The sequence below is a fragment of the Carassius gibelio genome, chromosome B6, assembly GCF_023724105.1.
Source record: "Carassius gibelio isolate Cgi1373 ecotype wild population from Czech Republic chromosome B6, carGib1.2-hapl.c, whole genome shotgun sequence".
Lineage (NCBI taxonomy): Eukaryota > Metazoa > Chordata > Actinopteri > Cypriniformes > Cyprinidae > Carassius > Carassius gibelio.
The window spans coordinates 14,784,568-14,805,751 of record NC_068401.1 but is presented as its reverse complement, the minus strand read 5'-3'; the positions used below and the strand labels follow the sequence as shown (position 1 = coordinate 14,805,751).

At 35.5% G+C, this 21,184-nt stretch overlaps 1 protein-coding gene across 3 annotated transcripts in view; it reads left to right on the top strand.

Moving 5' to 3' along the window:
* The window catches only part of lpp (LIM domain containing preferred translocation partner in lipoma), a 172,832-nt gene that overhangs the window by 474 nt on the left and 151,174 nt on the right, over nt 1-21,184 (top strand). Inside the window, exon 1 of one of the 3 annotated variants that reach the window (XM_052559076.1) lies at nt 8,523-8,614. The exons of the other annotated variants lie outside the window; for them this stretch is intronic. The gene's annotated coding sequence lies outside the window, so the exon portion shown is untranslated. Of the gene's footprint in view, nt 1-8,522; nt 8,615-21,184 lie in introns of those variants that run through there. 3 annotated transcript variants of the gene reach the window in all.

Below are 21,184 nucleotides of genomic sequence, written 5' to 3'. Positions count from 1 at the left end.
GGATCGTGTTGTTATTCCGAAGCATTGTTTTTCTGTTGTCTTTCTTTTGAAGAATGCGGAAGTAAATAGGCTTGTAGTGCCTAGAGACGTGGCTTCTGCTTACAAGAGCAAAAAGATATGAAATATTAGTGCTGGCCATTTGTTTGCGATGTTGAATTCATGCTTTACAGCTTATACCGCAGTTTAGCTCTTCATTGTGTGTACTGTGTAGTCTACTTGTTTACCGGTTAATACAGGGAATGCATACTTGTTACATTGACTTGTGATCTTTTCATAAAGGCAGGTACATTTATGTAGCTCTGGGACTGGGAGGTAGGAAATGTTTTGCCTTATGCAGATGCTTTTTACATTTATTCAGTGTATACATTAATAATTGAAACCACATTTGATTACTTAAAATATTTATTTAAAATGTCAGTCTCATTTAAATCTATAAAAAGGTGATTTGTAAATGAAAATGTTTTTTAAATAAAATCTAATGAAATGCAACATGGAACACATATTCATGAGATTTATATATATATATATAGAGATGATAATCCATGTCTCAAGAAAGTGTAATATGTATTTTACACTCATATTGCCACCATCAAAACCATAGCATTGAAAGCTCAGGTAATTTGAGTGCTGGCTGAAGCAGAAATACACTTGATGGTTAGAACATTCTAGATAATTTGAGCCTGTTGCATCTACTTTTAAACCACAATGTGGAGGCGGTTAAGATGTGCTCTGTATTGACAGTTTTTAGACAATCTTGTGGCTCAAAGTTGAATATGCAATTTGTTTTGAGCTGTGAGCTTTATAGCTGCCTATTGAAATCAGACATCAGCTAACCAACTCTACAGTGATAATATGGTTTGTTTTGTCAGCGTGGCTCTGTCATTCCTGCATTTAATTGCTGAAATGGAATGTGTTTCTATTTACTATTGAAAGTAAATGCTTTTTTTTTTTTAAACAATGATTATCTTTTGGTAAAGCATCCAATCCAATGATGTAATCTAAACATTTAGTCCAATGTTAGAGTCTGTTCTCTATTGTGTGTGCAGCTAATAGTAAGAACACAATTCATCTCCCCTGAAACACATTTTGTCTTCAGAAAAGCAAATATCTCCATTTCAAGTCAGCCAAAATGTCTAGAATACAGACATTGTTCATCTTAGAAGTAACTAAGTGCTAAAATATTTATCTGTTTCCTTACAAAGACGACATTCAGAATTCAGATTTTCTATGAGTCTCTAATCAATAACATCAAGGCCTCTCAGCAATCAAACTGAATATCTTTGCCACCCCCCGTCCCCAGCCTCTCCAAAAACTTTTAACTCCAAACTACATCTCATCCAACAGCAGGAATTAAAAAAAGAGGACATGTCTGACAGGCTAGTGATGCTCAAGTTAAAAGATGAATCCTTCCTTTGAGCCTGTTCTTCCATGCTCACTCCTTTGACTATCGTTTTGCCATTAGCACAGACTTTTTTTTATGAATATTTACTTTGTACCGTATATTACTGTAGGTTACTGTTGGATCAAAAAGTGTTGTGCCTCTTTTCTGTTGCTATGGAGAATCTGTGATCAGGTGCTGTCTGGAACAAGAGTGACAACTGAAAGTTAAAAATACACAAAGAAAACAATTATACTGCACATATAATATGGATTAATACAATTCAGTCCACCAGTTGAATCAAGTCCACTGACACTGCAATAACTGTGACTAAATTATTTTTAATGTATGTACAATCTAATAATTTTGCATAATTTTAGCTAATATTTTTAATAGCTAACATTTACAAGTAGCGCCACTCTACAGTTATGATCAGAAAGACATTTAGAATGTTAAAAAGGGTTCTATTTTAAATAAATACTGTATATTTGAACTTTCTATTCTTCAAAGAAACCAGAAAGAAAAAAGTAGCACATCTTTCAAATAAATATTAAGCAACATTTATAATAAAAAATGTTCCTGGGCACAAAATCATCATATTTGAATTATTTCTGAGAAATGTGACGCTGAAGACTTTATGTATTTACTTTAAGCAATGGCTGCTGAAAATTCAGCTGTTTGTGTCACAAAAAAAATCTATCTATTTTTACATTCAGTTGACTGTTTCTGTAACTTAGCCCTCACATATTTAATATTTAATAACACAATTAATTTAGTTTTAACATCTTAAAATGATTATCCATATGTAATACAAATAACATTTCATAGTACAAATTGTCATGCCAAATTTTACTTTTAAAATGATTACTTTATTGCCAGTCATTTCTGGCTTATAAGTATCGGACATAATTCTATATTGATTTATCTCTTTTTCTTTTTTTTTTTGATATTTTTGTTTGTACAGCACAAATAACTGAAATAACTAGCCATATGGTCTCTGAAAAATCAGCTATTTTAACCATTTTAACCAAATTTTAACTGTTTTACAAAAGCAATATTCCAATCCTGCATTTCAGCACGGCTGTGATTACCTACGGCCTTGTGCCTACAGCCGAATGAGATTTGATTTTGCCTAAATTAGTCTGACATTAATGCATTCCATCTGAAACTCACGTATGCTGAATTTGCTCGAAGGACAAGTTTTAAACACAGCTGTAATTTGCGATGTGTTTCAGTATTGGATGACAAATTCAGTAGTCTGATAAAACAGCAGCACCTTGGCTCTATTTTTCACTGTTGCACCCCAATTTCCAAGAGTTAGCGAGGACGGATTTGTGTAGTTAAAGTACACACAGGAAACAGACATGCAGGATGAAAGGTGGATGAATGAGCGTACAGTGACTCTGTCCTTTAGGATGTGGTGTGGAACAGGCTCTGGACCGCGAGACGGATGATGCAGCGGCCACTCGTGCGGTTATGATTTGCAGCAGACTTCTGCTCATTTCTCACTGCACTCATTGACACAGCAGTATAAGGAACGCTGCCCGACTTAAGGTTCAGCTGCACTGTGACTTTGATCTCCCTCTGAACTCTGGGTAATCAAGCTTCTTCACATTCCCTTCAGATGCTCCCAAGGAGAAAGACAGATTGCCACATTAGCATACAAGGCTAAGAAGACACCTACAGCCGTAAAAAGGACACTCAGTAGCCGGTGATAGAAAGAGGAAGGAGCGAGCAGATAAGAGGAAGGACAGCTGAGATGTGTTCACACGCATTTAGAAACATGAGCGTTGTATGCTTATTACCACGGCCGGACAGGCCTTCTCGATTTATGTGGCTTAAACGATGTCCTCTTGTCCTAGTTGTGACTGATGAATTTCGTAGCACTATCTTTCTTGTTTTCCAGGACCTTCAACTTTCCTTTGGTCCACTGTCTGTTGATTTCCAAATAAGAATGTATTGCCTGTATCCACCCTTTTGTAGTCCTCTTAGTCACAGCAGGTATTACCTTGACTCCAGGTAAGGGTTTTGTCTTTTGGAAAAGTCTTTTATTAATGTTTGTGATTTGGACTGGAGTCATTATCAGTACTAGTCAGTTGGGCTTCATGATATTGGGGAAAAAAACTGACATTGCGATGCATGTGGAAAAAATACAGGAATTTTTGAATGGCTATATTTAGAAATAATTAATACATGTAGTTAATATGGGTGATTTCGTCAACTTTTTTATACCAACACTAACCTTTTTCAGTAAGCTAAAGCGATAAACCATTGAACTCTGTTCTACTGTTCATTTATACGCATGTCTCAAAACAGCTCGATTAAATAAACTGAGCTGTTAAACTATATGTGAATAAAAATCCATCTGAAAATGGGGGTGGTAATCGTTTGGTACCTTCCGATTCGATTCGTATTGATTCTTGGTACCACATTTTTATAAAAAATTGATTCTTGAATTTTCGATTTTTAATCATAAGTCATGATTTTTCATAAAATAATCAAACACAACGGTATTCTGATACAAAAACACACCAGTCTGTATTATGTGCAGTCCTAACTCAACAACTTGTTTCCTCTGTGTAACCCTATAATGCCTAAGATTTGGAAAGTATCACATGTACGCGGTTCATAAACAATATATATGCATACAGTGCTGCTGACACAGAACAACATAGACTATGTTGTTCACATATTTGATACCTTCCAAAATGGCGCTATAGAGTGATGCGGAGGAGACACTTTATCAGCTAGTTCAGGTGTGTTTGAAATCTGTAGGACGGTAGCTCTTCAGGAGCAGGGTTGGAGACCACTGATATATATCAATATATTGCAATAAGCATAGGGTTGGGTATTGATTGTGTATTTTATGATACCGGTGCCATTCAAATGCTATTGCCCCACTATAAAAATCCTAGAGATGGCCCTGTTTCTTGTGTACATTCCGGAGAACCAGAACAAATATTTAAACCAATCGCTCAATCATTTAAGAGGGACTGAAATGAGGCACCGAAATCTGCGTTCTGATTCGGTTCGGTGCATACCCGTTCCATAGGTACCATATTGGCACCAGGTTTCGGTACCAACCCTAAATAAGCATTGTGCTTTGATACTTTTAATATAAAACAAATTCTCAGATTTCAAATTCTCTCTATTGTATTGCAGTATTCAAACAATAAATGCCATTTTGGCACTGTTTAATGTGGAGTGACAGATTGCTATAGCGCCTCAACAGACGCCGCAGTGCAAGGCGCACATGAACTGATCAACTCCTCCACATTAATACCAGTTTCAGCACCAAAATAACCATGACTAAACATCTGAAGGTAAGTTAAAAGAATGACTACAACTCTACTTAAGACATGTCTAAAAGTTTGTATACAAAATTAAATACAGGTTATTTGCATTTTGTAGGTCAGACTTCTGTTAGTCAACTAAGCAGGCAGATGCTGATTATCTCAAATGACCCTATATTGCCTGAAGTATCAGTCTGTCACTATATTGTATCAGCATGGAATCACATCACATTTTAGAAAGGGATACATCATGAAAATATGCAAGTTATGTGCTCAGTTGTGGGTTGGGGCGGCCAGCGCTCCTCTGAGGGAGTGCAGGGCCAGAGTTAATTAGGCATCCTTAATCACCTGAAGTCACTCTCTCTGACACCGTTTAACCCCCTTGTAAATGGGTTATTATTACTTCTAAAATCCCCTCTGTGGATTCAGGCATGAAAGGGCTATTTTAGCTCCGCTAAGTGAATCCCTGTCAAAAATGCACAAGAACCTTTCCCCCCTCCAGTAATAAAGAGATCCCAGCCTCTGTTCTAACCATCATCTGATTTGTGTGGAAGTAGCAAAGACTTCTGTTTTGTATAAACAATTCTCAAGATTAGACATTCAGGGCCTGAATATGCTTTAATTACATTTGCTATCTTTATGATTAGAATATCACGGAGCTCTGCTCTTTACGGGAGGCAATCAGTGAGATTAATTTCACCATTTGAGGAATACATGCTGTGTTTATTCGTCTATGAATGTATGTTTTTGTGACTTTCAATTTAAGCTCTGCAGACGATGCTGTACGGTTGGAAACATCTGGACACGAGTGACCAGAAGCCAATTACGTGTTAATGTGTTGACTGCTTTATATAGGGCCAAATCTGGTCCTGTCTTGTTGTACTGTACCTTATTAACCGAACTCTCAACTACAGCTTATCAGCAGAAGAAAAAATGAGTCAACATTCTCAGAAAACACTCTGCTCTTTTAAACAGGATGCTGTATTTTCCCAAATAGCTGATAATTATAATGATCATCACACTAGATGGAATGCAGCTTTACTCACAGGTCTAATAATGATCCCTTTCAGAAAACGAAGTACCGTTTTGTACAGGAAAATGGGGTTTTGATGTGAAACAGATACCCTGTTTTTAGGCTTCGAGTGTAGCAGTACCGCTTCGCTGATGTGGATGGAGCACTTGAGGCTCTCGGGCTTTATCACAGTCTGCAGTTGTACGTTTAATATAGGCCTTCACATGCGTAACTGATCATGTCTGTGCACTCATTCTGTACCACTATATGCACTTCAGTGTGCTTATATTTTGTGAGTTTTCATGCGCTTGGGTGAGTATTGAACTGTATTAAGGTTGATCTCTTGCTTACAGAAAGCTATTGTGTCACAGGAGGATGTTCTCAAAAGGTGATAAAGGAATACGGGTGATTTGCTTTTGTTTTATGAAAAGCAATAGAAATAGACTTCCTCAGTGCTCCAATTGATTGAGCGCCACCCTGATTTCCATGTTTGGTCAGTCCCTGCAGTCTGTTCTGTGAAAGAATGGAGAACAACCATTCTATTCCGTTGCTCAGAGTGCAGACAAAACAAAAGAGGGATTCCATGCGGACGTACAGTATCTAAAAGGGATAGTTTATCACTTACTCACCTTCATTTCACAAAAAGAAAAGTTTTTTTGTTGACTTAACAAGAAAAATCTGTCATATTTTGACACAAAGTCTAAGGCCGTATCATACACCCACCGCAAAGCAGTGCAAGTGTTTTTGCTAGTGTCCTGACGTAGTTCTCATTTTTCTGGCCTGTGCCACGTTTAAATAGCAAATGCATTTGTGCCAATTTGTGCACCCATTAGGCATGCTGGTCTAAAAAAGAGGTGTGTTCAGGCGCACTGTTTGCATGTTACTATTTGGAAGAACTCAAAATAGACTGTCATAGACCAACTCAAAACTTGCGCAATATTTTTTCTTTAGGGGTGCTCTGATCACGATCGGCCGATCGTTATGCGCATCTCCTCAGTAAAGCCGGTTCTCTAATCAGCAGTTAATTCCATCAGGTGCATGATTTCACATAGAGAAGCTGTTACTACACAGAGCCGTTGTTAACAGAGAAGATGCACAAATCCACTTCATTTTCAGCGTTTTTTGGTGCATCTTCTCTATTAACAATGGCTCTGTGTAGTAACAGCTGCTCTATGTGAAACCACGCACCTGATGCAATTAACACTGATTAGATAACCGGCTTTACTGACGAGATGCGCATTAATGATCGGCCGATCGTGATCGGAGCACCCCTACTTTTCTTTGTCATTTAACGTACATGCTGCTTATTATACAAACAGGGACGCACCGTGGCACACATTCATGCCAAATATTAAAAATTAAAAGATTTCAATGTAAAATAATATTATTGTGTAGACTACATAAATATAAAAATCCCTACATGTCATAATGGATAGTCATCGCATGTATCTTAATTAGCCTACCGAGCAGCTCCGTTTTCTCTCTGGAGATGCGTTCTTGTCTTTGCGCTTGCAAATTCCACCATGAAAATAGCAAATACGCCATGCTGCGAGCACAACTGGCTCTAAAAGGGAATGGGAGATGACACTCTGAATGGTTTATTACATGTTACTCCCAAAAAACACCCATTACATATTAAAAGATTATGGACAACCAGTTAAGACCATGCGCCGGGCGCGCCATCCATTTTCCTGTCGTTAAACTAGCAAAAGTGGATTCGGACATGCACTGAGAACACCTGCGCTGTGCACTCTAGACCATGCACTTAGATCGTTAAAATAGGACCCTAAATGTTTTCCAATAATTATAATAATAACAGTATTATCATAGTTATTATAATTATTATTATAACAGCATTCCCACAACCCTAGACTTGATTTGTCGGATGGATGGAGAGATTAATAGATGATAGATGAATACTGTCCGTTTGATATAATTATTTAATAAAAACTACTTTTATTTATATATTGATTGATTGATTGATTGCATTGGAAAAATGTCATCGAAATTATGTAACAAAGTGGATGATTGGTTAAACTGTTAGTTTGCCAGAAAGCACAAAAAGCTGTTAAGAAGTACACTGAAAAAAAAAATTATTTAAAGATGTTAATGAAACAAAGATTTTTGGATTTTATTTTTAGAGATTGTTTGTGTATTTAGTTTTTACTTCAAAATATTACATTTACGGTTATACATTTACATTTAATTACACTTAATAATCAATGTGTTTACCATTTCATTGTAATCATTTGTGAAAGTTTCTAAGTAAATACAATACACATTTTTTTTCAAGCTTGTTGTCTTTAAGCCTCTTGTAATATTCTGAAGCTTTTTGTATGGATCAGACTCAGTGTTTCACTTAATATAGTCAAATGTAAAGACAACATTTTTATTCGTTGAACATTCATGTATTTGTGTACGGTTACTTGATAAATGTATGATAATTTCTACCCTTGATTTGGGTTGGTATACATTGATAAAATGAGTGTATTAGAATAAATGTAATTTCTAGTGTTTTTGTGTGGGTCAGTGGCATAGCGCTGTCTGAGGGTCTTTGTTGTCCTCTCTGTAGACATTCGATAGTACCTTTATTTACTGTGGTTTGTTTTATTCTTACAGAACATTTGTGAGTATGCTTGCCCCCCTCTCAAAAAACTCCCAGCAATTACCATTGTTATTCTGCAAATGGTACGGACCACAGACTTGGCTTCTATGTGCCTCTGGCTAGTGAAAAAGAGTGGCATTCCAGACCAAAAAAAGCAAGCCGAATAAAAATTTGCCCCCAATCTTTCGCCTATTTTCATTTCCATATTTGGAAATGTTTACCTCCTCATGACTCCACAGTGCAGCAGGAAGAAGCACTATGAGCCATTTTAACAGCATAAGGGCCTGGCTGTGGGTCTTCTCTAGTCCATAGACACACGGGATGCTGTAAGTATCCTCTTCTCTTCTCTTCTCTTCTATTCTTTAGAAGTCGTGGATGTGTTTGGACATGTTAACCTTGCTGCAATCCTGTGGCACATTGCTCTACCCTTTTATAACTGCAGTTGTGCTGTTCACAGCTGAAGTATATAGTTTAAAACAAGTCATTTTTAGTCAGTTATACACAGGCTGCTGTTTATGGCCTTCATTTTCTTGAGTGAATTGTTGGTAGGAGCTACCTGACATTTTCCTGGAGGTTTTGAATTTCTTTGTATTTGTTCAATCATACAATGATTTGTACAGCTGATATAGAGCCGTACAATTAATCTAAAATGGCTTGTACTTTGCACAACGTGTGTCTGGGCTATATTTTAATCTGTGAGTTTAAAGAACAGCCTTCAGTAGGTTTAGAAACAATTCCTCAGTCTGTATACATGTACATGTCCTTCCTATACGGTCGACAAAGGCTGGATTTTTATTGAAATGGAAATTAAGGTATTTCTTGGCGATGTGTACTCTTTATTTTTTCTCAGAGATGGCTTTGCTTGTCAGGTATGTGACTCTTTTCTTTGCTTGGTAATATTTGCTGAGGAGATATGTTTGTGGAATGTGTTACTCATGGTGTGAAGAACTACTGACAAGTATGTCGAGCTATATTGCCTTTAAAGGAAAACTTTCAAATGCACAAATATGCGGTTGCGGGACAGTTTATTTGTATTAAGCAGGAATGAATTTGTTCAGGGCAGGGCAGTGTGTTTCTTCAACCACATTCTATAGGTCACTATTATGTTGGGGTCTCAAACTCTGACTTCCCGGGGACTGATAGCCAGCCAGGTGCCTTTGTCCAACAGGGCCCAGTGGAGCAGAACAAATAAAGGTGTTTTAACAATTGTGAATTTGAACTAAATATAGTTATTATGCATGGACAGAGGGTTTCTTTTCTGAGTTGGGTGTCTCATCTCCCTCATGCCTAAACTTCTGCTCTGCGTGTTTAGTGGAGTAATGACGCATGAGATTGTAATTCCTTCCTTGAGAGCTATATTTTTTTGTTAAAATACATTGTATGGGTCAAAATTATAGATTTTTCTTTTATGCCAAAAATCTGGATATTAATTAAAGATCATGTTCCATGAAGATATTTTAAAAACTTATACTGAATATATATATATATATATATATATATATATATATATATATATATATATATATATATATATATATATATTAAATCTTAATCTTGTATTAGTAATATGCATTGCTAAAGTCTTCGTTTGGCCAACTTTTAAAACAATTTTTGCACCCTCAGATTCCAGATTTTCAAATAGCTTTATCTCCACAATAGCCAAATATTGTCCTATCCTAACAGACCATACATCATTGGAAAGCTTATATATTCAGCTTTCAGCAGATTTGACCCTTATGACTGGTTTTCTGGTTCAGGGTCACATATAAAAACATAAAACATAAAATATGGTGGTTTTCCCAACCCATTTTTTTCAAAAGTGGTTAAATTATGGAATTTAGAAGGGTTTTTCAATTATTTTCCTTGCAGGGAGGAGAATAACTTGTGCCAAAATGTTGGGTTATCTTTCTTTGGTCCATGGTGTTTGTAAAAAAAAAAGAAAAAAAAATGAAGCATAGCTCAGTCAACACATCTGAAATAGTACATACAGAGTCTTACCAGTTTTATGCCTTACCCTCTGGAATTTTACCATAAGTAGGTAAGTAGATCTAACTGTAGTTATTTAATAGGAATGTCTTTAGTCTAAGTAAACTACATTCCTCCACCTTTATTCTTGACCGCTAGTAAACCAACAGTTTAGCTGTTTACACCTTCACTTTCCTCTGGTACCATGGCAGTGGCAGGGAAAGGTAGACCTTAATGGGATTTTCCATAGCCGTGAGGTGCGATATACTCGACTTTAATGATAGAACGGTGTGATAATCTCATTACTTTTCGCTCAACAGTACTGAAGGGTCTTCATATCTAGTGCTGGTTGGCTTCAGGCAAAGTTTACTGTAAACTCTTCAGCACTTGTCTTAATTCAGTTTGGAGTCAGTGCAAACAGCAGCTGGAGCACTTAGCATCAGTCAAAACATTTCTCTATTCATGAAACATCGCTCTGTTTTATGTGAACAAACAAAGTCTTTGTGAACTTTTGTTTTATTTAATCATCCCCCAAATGTGTGATGACTCATCTTGTTAGGTGATAGTTAACTCTTGAATTTTGTTTTCAATTAATCAGAGGGCAGTAACAAGTGCTTTCATTAAACGGCATGTTGGATTGTTAACTTTTCCTTTTAAAAGGCCAGGGGATTTGTTTTGAAAGAAGACCCGAACCTCCCTCGTAATGAACTGTCTTGTTGCTTAGCTCTTATATTACGAGAAATGAATAATTTTTCTTTTGTGACACACTGAAATACGGTAACACCGCCGTTAGAATCCTCCACCTCGTCTTTAGAAACTGGATTAAGATTCGAATCAATGTGCACTCGCTTCCCAGCGCTGGCCTTTGTTTCCTAACATACTCTTCTCTCCAGTTTGCAAAATTTCTGGTGTTTGTTTCCATATAGCGTTGTCAGTCTGAGAGAATATCCTGACAACATAGAAACGTCAGGATTGATTAACGAGAGCAATTAGAGGCCTGGGCAGATTGCAAGAAAGTGAAGGTAAATAAGTGGATGATTATCTGTTTATAAAAAGATTCACACTGAGGCTTTGATTGCGTTCTATTTTTACATGCAGTTCCTCTGAGTTTTATGATTAAAGGTTAAGACCTCTTTAATGAACGCATCGGCAGGATACTTCAAACATTTCTTTAACCGTTTTCTTTACGGTAAAGCCAGTATTCTTATTTTTTTTTTGGGGGTCAATGAAATATGCCTACAATTTTTGGAGTTAGAATTTCACAGTTTATTACATGAGAATATATTCAGGTTTTAAGAATCAGATTAATATAAATGATGAGTTAAAGGAATAATCAGATGAAATTTGGCAATGTTTTATTATTTTGGAGGTTATACATATTGTGATAGTTTGGAAATGAAAAGACCAGTCTGGTGCTTAAAGTTTAAAACTTTGTTGGTTTTGAAAATAGCATCTTTAAAACAACCTTAAATACAATGAATTTGCTGAAGCAACTATGCCATTTGAGCCGTTTTCAACATGCCTTTTAGCTCCATTTTATTTTATTTTATTTTATTTTATTTTAGAGCTTTGGTTTGTGCTTTCAGTACATGGTTAAATCAAGATAACATATGGCCTCTTGTGGCCTATTTACTTTTCCGGCATTATTTTTAATTGAACTGCATTTGCTTTATATCATGCGTGTTTTGGATTTTTTTATATTTAATGCCTACTTTATGGGACTATGCAGAAAGCAAAAGTACGTAATCACAGATTTTGAGCTTTGAAAGACTATGAGCCCATTAGCACTTTTGAATCTGTCATAGAGCCACACAGTCTTTAGGTCAGATTAAAATGCTAATATCAAACAGTAATGTCATCATTATGTCCCCTCGCTGCAAAGGCACAGTTTTGCGATCTGCCAAAAAAGGCATTATCCTCCGCCTCTGGGGGCTCAGCCTCAGCCCTGTTCTTTTGGTATCAGAGGTCACTGGCAGATTAATTTCTTCTGACGCACACTGTAAGTTAATGGAGCCCGGCTCAAAAGGTTGCATGTGCCAGACTAACAGATGCCATTTCACTAGTCCTGTTATTTTGTAATGAGGCTTGTTGGCTTAAAAACAGAGCAATCCAAAAGCCTAGATCGTAGCCCCAGAGGAGAGGTAGATGTTGGCCTGTTAAATGATAGCTTGCTGAGAGATGCAGCTAGAGCAGCAGATATTTGTTTCTGCACCAGCACCGTGCCAGCCATTCCTGTGCCTCATTGGCTTTAGGATGGATCAGCGGGTATGGGCCCATTTCTGGAAAACATTTTCAGGCTTAAATCATGAATATGGAGCTTTTTAGAGCTAAACAAAGTGGCAAATTCTCTGCTTTGGACGTAGCTGTGGAAAAATTGGAGCTAACCAATATTTGTGTGTATCTTATTGCTTTTCAAGAGCTTAAACTGATAGCATAACAAATTATATTTGATTAAAGTAGCCAATGGCAGTGAATTAATTATACATTAATTAATTATTTTTAAAAAATCCAAATTTAAAACCATCCTTCTTCTTTAAAGCTGAATACCAGTGAAACATCATACATGTATTGAACTTCAAAATTGAGTGCATAATCAATAATAATGGGATAATAAAAAAATGCATTATTAAAACCTATTTTATTTTATAAAAGCTCCTTTTACCAGATAGTTTTAATTTCTGCCTTTAATACATGGTTAAAATAGGAAAAAACACTTAATTAATTTTATATTTAATTAAAGTGAACCCTGTCAACTAATCCATGAATCAATGAATTAATTATTTTTTTTATTAATTTTTGTCATCATAGAAATAAGATTGTTTTTGTTCCTAATTTTTATTTATTTATTTTCCCACATATATTCAACCAATATTCAGTCATGCACATTTTGACATAAGATCCGCTCCAGTGGCCGGTTTATTATCCAGTCATCTGTGGACTGGTTTCACAGTCAAGAAATGTTGTTTTGAATTTCTTTTCTTTTTTTTCTTTTTTTTTTTTTTTTTTTTTACATTGAGTGGTTTGCTTTATATATTTGGAAAAGGTATTTTCAGGTCATGTTCAGAAATGTAACATAAGAGTAGAATGAGTCATAAACTAAGTGTCTGCTGTCACTCTCCAATTGCAAAGTTAAAAGTTAACATTGTGTTTCCAAAAGTCTCTAATCTTTGGATTGATTTAAAAGCCTCTTAAAGTGCAATGCTAATAGAAAGTGTTATTATTACAAAGTACAATACAAAAAAGACTGGAGCCAGAAAGAAATTAGAAAGAGCTATAATGAGTTATTAAATAGAGGAGCAAAGTGTTCTGAGGTCTATAGAGAATAAAAATGACCCTTTTGAGTCGCCATTGCTGGCATTTTAAACTAATTCTCTATCCATTATTGGCTTGCCATTGAACTTGGTAGGGGTCTGTCTCGAGCGTAGTGAAGAAAAACGTGGAAAAGGGTTTATTGTCTTGTCAAATGAAAAAGGATACATTTTCTGAACTCATGCTAAGTTAAAACCTTTTCATTTCATTGACAATGTTCTCATCACACAAATGGAAATCCATGATCAATACTCTGTTAAAGGCTGTTTTTAAAATCTCCACAATTGGCAGCATAATCACAAGGAGCGTAAACAAAATCTGTTAATCATTATTAATTAATTAGGACCTATTGACTGCATTGAATCATTTGTCCTGCCCTGTAACTTGTGTGTAATGCATCTCCCCACTGCTTCTTTACAGAGGATGTGACTCTATGAAAACTACAAAATAAAGCCATAACATGAAAATAATCAGCCTTCTTGAATTCAGATTTCTTGAATCAATCTTTTTATTCTCGCACAATAAAACAAACTAATTTAGTAAGTAGCCATGTAATAAGATGAATAACATTCACCTGGTCATTGTCCTGAAACAAACCGCTTTGGGATAATAAAAGAGGTCCTGGGGCCTGTACCGTGAAGCTGGATTAGGTGGCTAGCAAGCTATGTTTCAGTTTAGTTTCCGCCAACCCTGGGTTTTAGGTACTATGAAAGTAGCTCAGCTTTAATCGGTGTTTGTTGCCATGGTATCTTACGCTGCATGGCTAACCTGCTCCGGGGCAGGTTATGTTCTGGATTCAAGATCTCAAACAGAAGGTGAACCAATCAGATGTGAGAGAAGTGACACATGTCTGACACAAAGTAACTCCAGTTTATCTTGCTCCAAATTAAAGGTCACTTATGCTTAAAAAAATAAATAAAGTAGAAGTCTGGCTTTAATGATAATAACTGAGTCATTTTATTATTTATATAATTATTGTGATTCATATTATTATTTATCTCTTACACGCAAGCAATTTTAGTTTAACAGTTATTATAAATTATTTTAAATAAATATTAATGTATACAGATCATGTAATGTAAATAAGCTGTAGTATCAAAAGATTGAACTATTTAAAAAATTACAAATCTGACCTTACATGTTCAAGTCTCTATCACTATATATTTTCAAATGTATAAACTAAGTTAACAAGTTCCACTTGTGACTACACTGATGGAGCAAGATCATTTATTTTATTAGTCCTCCTTCATTTTTCATATGACATTTAAATTTGTCATATTCTTCAATCTCTTAACCTTTAGCAAAACCTTTAACCTTTAGTCTTGAATCTCGCTGGGTCTCTCGGGAGAAGTAAATCAAACTTGCTTTGTGTTGCAAGGCTCGTGATTGGCTGTTCGCCAGTGATGTCACACATTAATGTGCATGCGCTCCACAAACTCAGGATCAAAGCCTGAATTGACAAAGAAAGTTGATGAACAGCATCATGGTACCAACAAAGCCGGATTGGAGAGGTTTGGTTTTGTCAACTCAGAACTAATCCTGTAACTCTGAATTTGTTCAGCTACCATCATGGTACAGGACCCTGGTCATGCTGTCATTTTGCTTTTGTTTTTTAAATAAATATATAAAAAAATGTATAAAAATTTCTGAACAAGGATACTTAAATTTGATCAAAAGTGAAAGTAAAGACATTTACAGTTTTGCAAAAGATTTCTACAGTATTTCTGTTTATGATAAAACATCACAGGAATAAATTGTATTTTAAAATATATTAAAATAGACCGTAAAAACAGTAAATAAAAAAATTATTTTAAATTGTAATAGTATTTCACAATTTCAATTTGCACTTTTAAAATTGTTTTTTTATCTTAGATAAAATAAATGCAGCCTTGATAAGCACATAAACAAACAAACAAAAAAAAAACTCTACAGATAAACCTTTGAATGGTGTTGTGTGTATCATAATATAGTTGGGTTAATGACATGGCATGGTGAATCTATTCATTTCTTTAAAAAAATATATTAAATATGCTATTTTTACTTGTTTAAAAATTTATTTATTTATTTGTATTATTGTGGATATTTGTAACTGGCGGTTATCTTTACTGGAAATGTAGTTACCTATGGTTATTAAATAGTCATTATGCCAGTTTTTGAACAATCCAGTGAATTCGATTAACAAATGAAAGGTACATTTAATTGAATTTTACTTTTAATCAAAAAATGTTTCTCTCTTTATTTGGAAGTTGATGGACACAACCCAAACATTTGTACCATTTCATGAAATTTGCGGCCAGTTGTATTGTAGAGATATACACACCTGCTGTGCGCTCTTACCACAAGAGGATGCAGAGTATAGTAGTTTGTGTTTAGCATTGACTCTTATGGAGACAAGAATGGCTCTTGGCTTCCTGGCTGGAGCAGGCAGGTCCTCTCTCTGACCACACTGGCCTCTGCACAGTGAACGTGTTCCCCTGCTCACGTGGCTCACAGCCGGGATTAATTGCCACCGAGCCCTCTGTGATTCAGGAATGCAATTACCTACTGACCCAAATCATCTACTTGGCAGGAAGTCCTTATCCCTCACACCGTGCTGCCAGCACCTGCCGGTAGACACTTCTCTATCCCCTGTCTCTCTTTATTTTTTCTCTCTCCCTCATCCTGCGTCACACAGCTGATGTCTGGCAAGGGATGCTGTCATCAAAAGCAGCTGTTTTTGGCAAAGCTATATGAGTGTTCATGGAACATCAGAATGTTACACAGTTGTACTAAACCAGTAAGCCATGGGACTCCACAGGATTTTATCACTTTTTTGTGTTTAATAACTTCAAAACATACCTATATATGATATTTGTATATCGGTGTGTATTCGAACAAGGCTCCTACATCCCAGTCAATTTGTTTCTTACACAAAAACTAAGTCTAATGAAATAGTGATATTTGAATGAATGACCCAAGTAAGGATTGCCATGTGATTCTGGGCTTCCCCCTGGAGACACGATTCATAAGTGTGATGTTTGTTCTCTGAGCTTCATAATCTAATTCATTCGGTCTCATAGCCTCTGATCCTCATTTACACTGATCAGAACATTTTGTCTTGAAACGATGTGGCTCGTTTCTGAATGTGCATTGGAGTCAAATGCAATTGCAGGCTTTGAGTTAGTGAGAATCGGCAGTTATTATTATTTAGTTTATCAAAAGGGAATTTTGCATGCACACATATGTCGTAATCACAAGTGTCTCACTTTCCAGGACCCTTCTGTGACCGCGTCAGTGGTCCTCATCTAGAACCTTTATAATGATTTCATATGGGTGAGTGAGAGTGGGAGTTTTCATTCAATAGATGTTCTCAAGCCGTTTCTTTTGTGCCATTGTGAAACAGAATAAAAGAGCTTTGGATAGAATCCTAGTTGTATCATCAGCGACGGCAAACAACAATCCTTCAGTTCTTTTAATGTTAATGAATGAACTAAAGCAAGACATTTCTACTGTATGTGCCCCACTCTTATCAAAGGCTGAGAAATTACCAGTGAACAAAAGCCATTCACTCATGTTCAGTCATTGTTGTTGTTTTCAAATCATTAGAATGCATTAAAAGCCGAACTGTGAATTAGAGCTTATTTAGTCTAATGGAGATTTATTTAGCTGAATGCTACATTTTATGTATTTTATATAAATCTTTTTGATTCAGGAAATCACTAATACCACAGCCTTGTAATATTGTACTGTTTTACATTTTAATTAACTTCCATTTAAAGATATATTTTACCCCCAAATATATCATCAGTAAAAAAAAAAAAAAAAAAAAAAAAAAATTAAATACACCAAAAATAGATCAGTGGAGGAGACACATGTCATTACTGTCTTTTCAAATGCCCATGTCTGTGTTTAATTTCCTTAATTATATTTCTAGTGCTATTTTTAAATGTTTATTTAAGCAATAATATGTCAATTATCTTATGTAGTCTTATGTCTTAAATCAGCAATTAAAAATGAATTGGTTCCAGGTATAAACAGTAGGCTAGTAGGTTTTTTAATTTTCATTTACCTAGTTCGCATGAAGCAAGCAAAATAAAACATTACTTAATAAATTTGAGGCACTGCAATTTCTGTATATAATATAATTTCATTATATTCGTGATATTATGAATTTATTTATTTATAGCTAGGCTGTTTTTTAAGCCTAGCCTAAAGTTGATTTAATAGTCTTCATAACAAATTTTAAGAAGATAAAAGTTAAGAAAAAATGGATTTAGCCTTTATATATAAATTCAAATAGCAAAATTATTTTCTTAACTTCTATTAGACTGCAGATCGAAATAAAATAATTCTTGATAATCTTTCAAATGAGAGAATCACTTATACTTTAGACTACTTTCTTCGACTGCAGAAAAAATGAAACCGTTTAAACTTAAACTTGCAGTGTTAACTCATGAATTAAAAGAAAGACAAGAAATAACTCTCAAAAAGAACAATCTCTATTTATCATGTAATCAAGAATGTTTTTTTGACAAAATTACAATATGAATGCTGAATGATGTTTGACAGTAAATGCGTCTCCACTGCATAGCAAGTAATTGAAATTCATCAATTTAATCTGACACCTTTTAATGCACCATATTTGAATATATGTGCAAATGCAAAAGAGAGGTATGGCCGAGGGGAATAAAAATGTTTTTCATTGTATATGCTGATTTTTGGGTGAGCTGTCCCTTTAATGTATTGTGCTGAAGTTACATCATATGAATTAAAAAAAACTTTTAGCTTTGTTTGCATGTTCATGTAATCTGTTTCTAATTTCTGTGCTTGGTCATACTGAGGCAAATGCAGCACCCCAGAGAAGGGAAGGAAAAGTAAGATTTCCAGTGTAGCCCAACACACCAAACGTGGACAGAAATAAAGACTGTATTACAGGCTATATTAGGGGCCATGGCTGTTCTCTGCCATTATAAGCCTAAACCCTGACAAACAGGATTAAGCACACCAAAAATACAAATTCTCATGGATAGAGTTTTATATTTTCAAAGAACTCCTAACTGACACATCATTGGATAGATCGGGATGATCCGAGGTATTCCAGCGAGAGCTAAGAAGGATCATACTGAATCCAAAGAGCTCAGCAGTAAAAGCCTTTTTTCCTGGGGTGCTTGCCTGTTCTGTTCTAAATTTTTGGCTAGAAAGAGATGCGAGAGGGTGAGATTACAGCTGTCCTGCAGCTCCGCATGGATGATGTTTGGGACCAGGGCTTCCTAGATCACTGCTCTTGATACTATACAGTAATATCCAGCCTAGGCCTGAAAGCTGGTCAGTTGCTTGTTATGGTTTAAGTTATATCATTGTCCTATTCAAGATAATGGAAAAAAGAAAGGGAGTGAAAACAAACAACAACAAAAGGTCAAACGAAGGGTTTAATGCATTGTCCTGCGGCATTAGTGTACTGAGGGTTTAAAAAAAAGATTGAAAGCATAGAGAGATGCCATTAAAAGGAGAGTCGAGTTGGGTGAAAATAATTTGTTGTGTATAGCAGCTAAAAGCATAAAAGCCTTGGTTGTACTCCACACATGTGCGTTTGTTTTCTCTTCTGGAAAAACATTGATGACTCATGGTGATGTTTTCTTTTACGCACTCGTTCTGTTTAAGAGTCTGAACTGCGGGTTCAAGATTCGCATGTCCCATGTACCAAAACAGTGGCAACCGTCGCTCACAGTCATCCGGATTTGGGACTTTTGGCGCTACTGGACAGGCTGGAATGTTAATGGTCAAAAGATGTTAACATAATCAGCTTTAAATAATACCGTCTTTGCACTGCGATGACAACACGGAAGCTGTTACTGAACCAAAAGATGTATTTATATCGGACTTGGTTTAATGCTGCCCATGCATGGTTGCATCTATATATAGTCTATGCTAGTTTGGATTGCCAATAATAATTAAAATATTAAAAATGATTAATTTAATATATATATATTTCTTTAGCTCATTTACAACAGTCTTTATTTATTAGTTATAACTACCACTACTTATGCTACTAAATAATGATAATAATAATAATAATAATAATAATAATAATAATAATAATAATAATAATAATAGACTTTAAAGGAGTTGGATAGTTGGTTTCCACAGCAGCGGTAAGAGATGCTGATATTGGTGTTAAAATGGCCATTTATGACAAAAAATATTTACACTATTATTTTGGCCAGGTTGTGAACAAAACAAAATTAAACAATAAGAAAAAAAGGAATAAAACAAAATGATTTATCAGTATCGCTTCACTAATATCCAAGATTTATACTGTTAGCGTATCAGTTGCAAAAATCTCAGCAATGTACTACCCATTTTTGACACTGTAAATTATAATGTCGCAGTGCATAAATTAGCTTTTCTTGTATTTTGTAAAACAAGTGATTGTCACTGTTAGCATCTTATTTTTTTATAATTTAGGCAAGATTTGTATCTAATTTTGATAATATTATTAGTAAACAAAGCAATATTGACCTATCAACATTGACCAGAATTGTAATATTGCCACATTCTTAATAGGTTTACTCCATATTAGATGAGGAAAATCATGTGTAAAGCCTGGGGTTTCATGTTTATGATCTCTTCAGTGCTCTTGCGCTGCTGTTGGGGCGCTGATGATGAACGCTAGTCATCAGACTGAAGCCGTGAGGGCTGTTGTCATATTTGGTGATTTAGTTCACGATTCAGCTTCATTAAGCCAATAAATGAGTTGTAGTGGTGTACGGAGAAAGTGTGTTTTGCAGCTGTAATGAATTCTCCTCTGGTTTGATCTTCTTTTTAAGGCTCCTTCAGAAATCACACAATGCTGATTTGGTGCTCAAAAATGTCAATGTTAAAAATGGTTGTGCGGCTTAATATTTGTAATTGTGATTTTTCTCTTCTTCTTCTGGATTCTTTGATCAAACAGAAGTTAATCTGCAATTAATTTATATAGAAATCATTTTACTTTTTTTTGATATCGTGAATAATTGATTTGATGCATAAAAAAAATTACTCAACCTGAACTTTTGAACTGTGGTGTGAAAACATTTGTTATTTTGTGTATAAAAGTAACATTTAATCATGCAAATATAGACTTGTTTTCGGTTTGGATTCCAGTTGAGCCATTTTTTTTTTTATTCCTTGTTATATCATTGTTTTATAAGTCTTGAGAGGGATGGTACTCTTTTGCTAAATACTAAGTTGAAGGCGGAGGGACACAGGAAGAGGGCTGGATTTTCAAATCCTCGTGCTGTTGGGCCAAATATGGAAGGAAAGTTTCTGGTAGCTGAAAATTGTAACTAAAATTCCTTGTTTTGTGGGCATTCCTGCATGCTCTTTAACTAGGATTGGACGGGTGGGTGGGGAGAGGGTGGGCTTACTCAACATCCTGAACACGCAAGCCAGAAAAACAACCACAAAAATGAGAGTTATGAGTTTATCCAGCTGTTTTAGCGTTTTATAAAAGTCCTTGTTGTGATCCACAATCCTACTTACCGGAGGGCAGTCCGTCATGTTAATGGCTGAGGCTGGTAGGATGTTTTATTGGATGGTGTGGAGTGAATTTGCATCATGTCGGAGTGTCCCATGAGGATGACAGATGCTGATTTGATAAATTG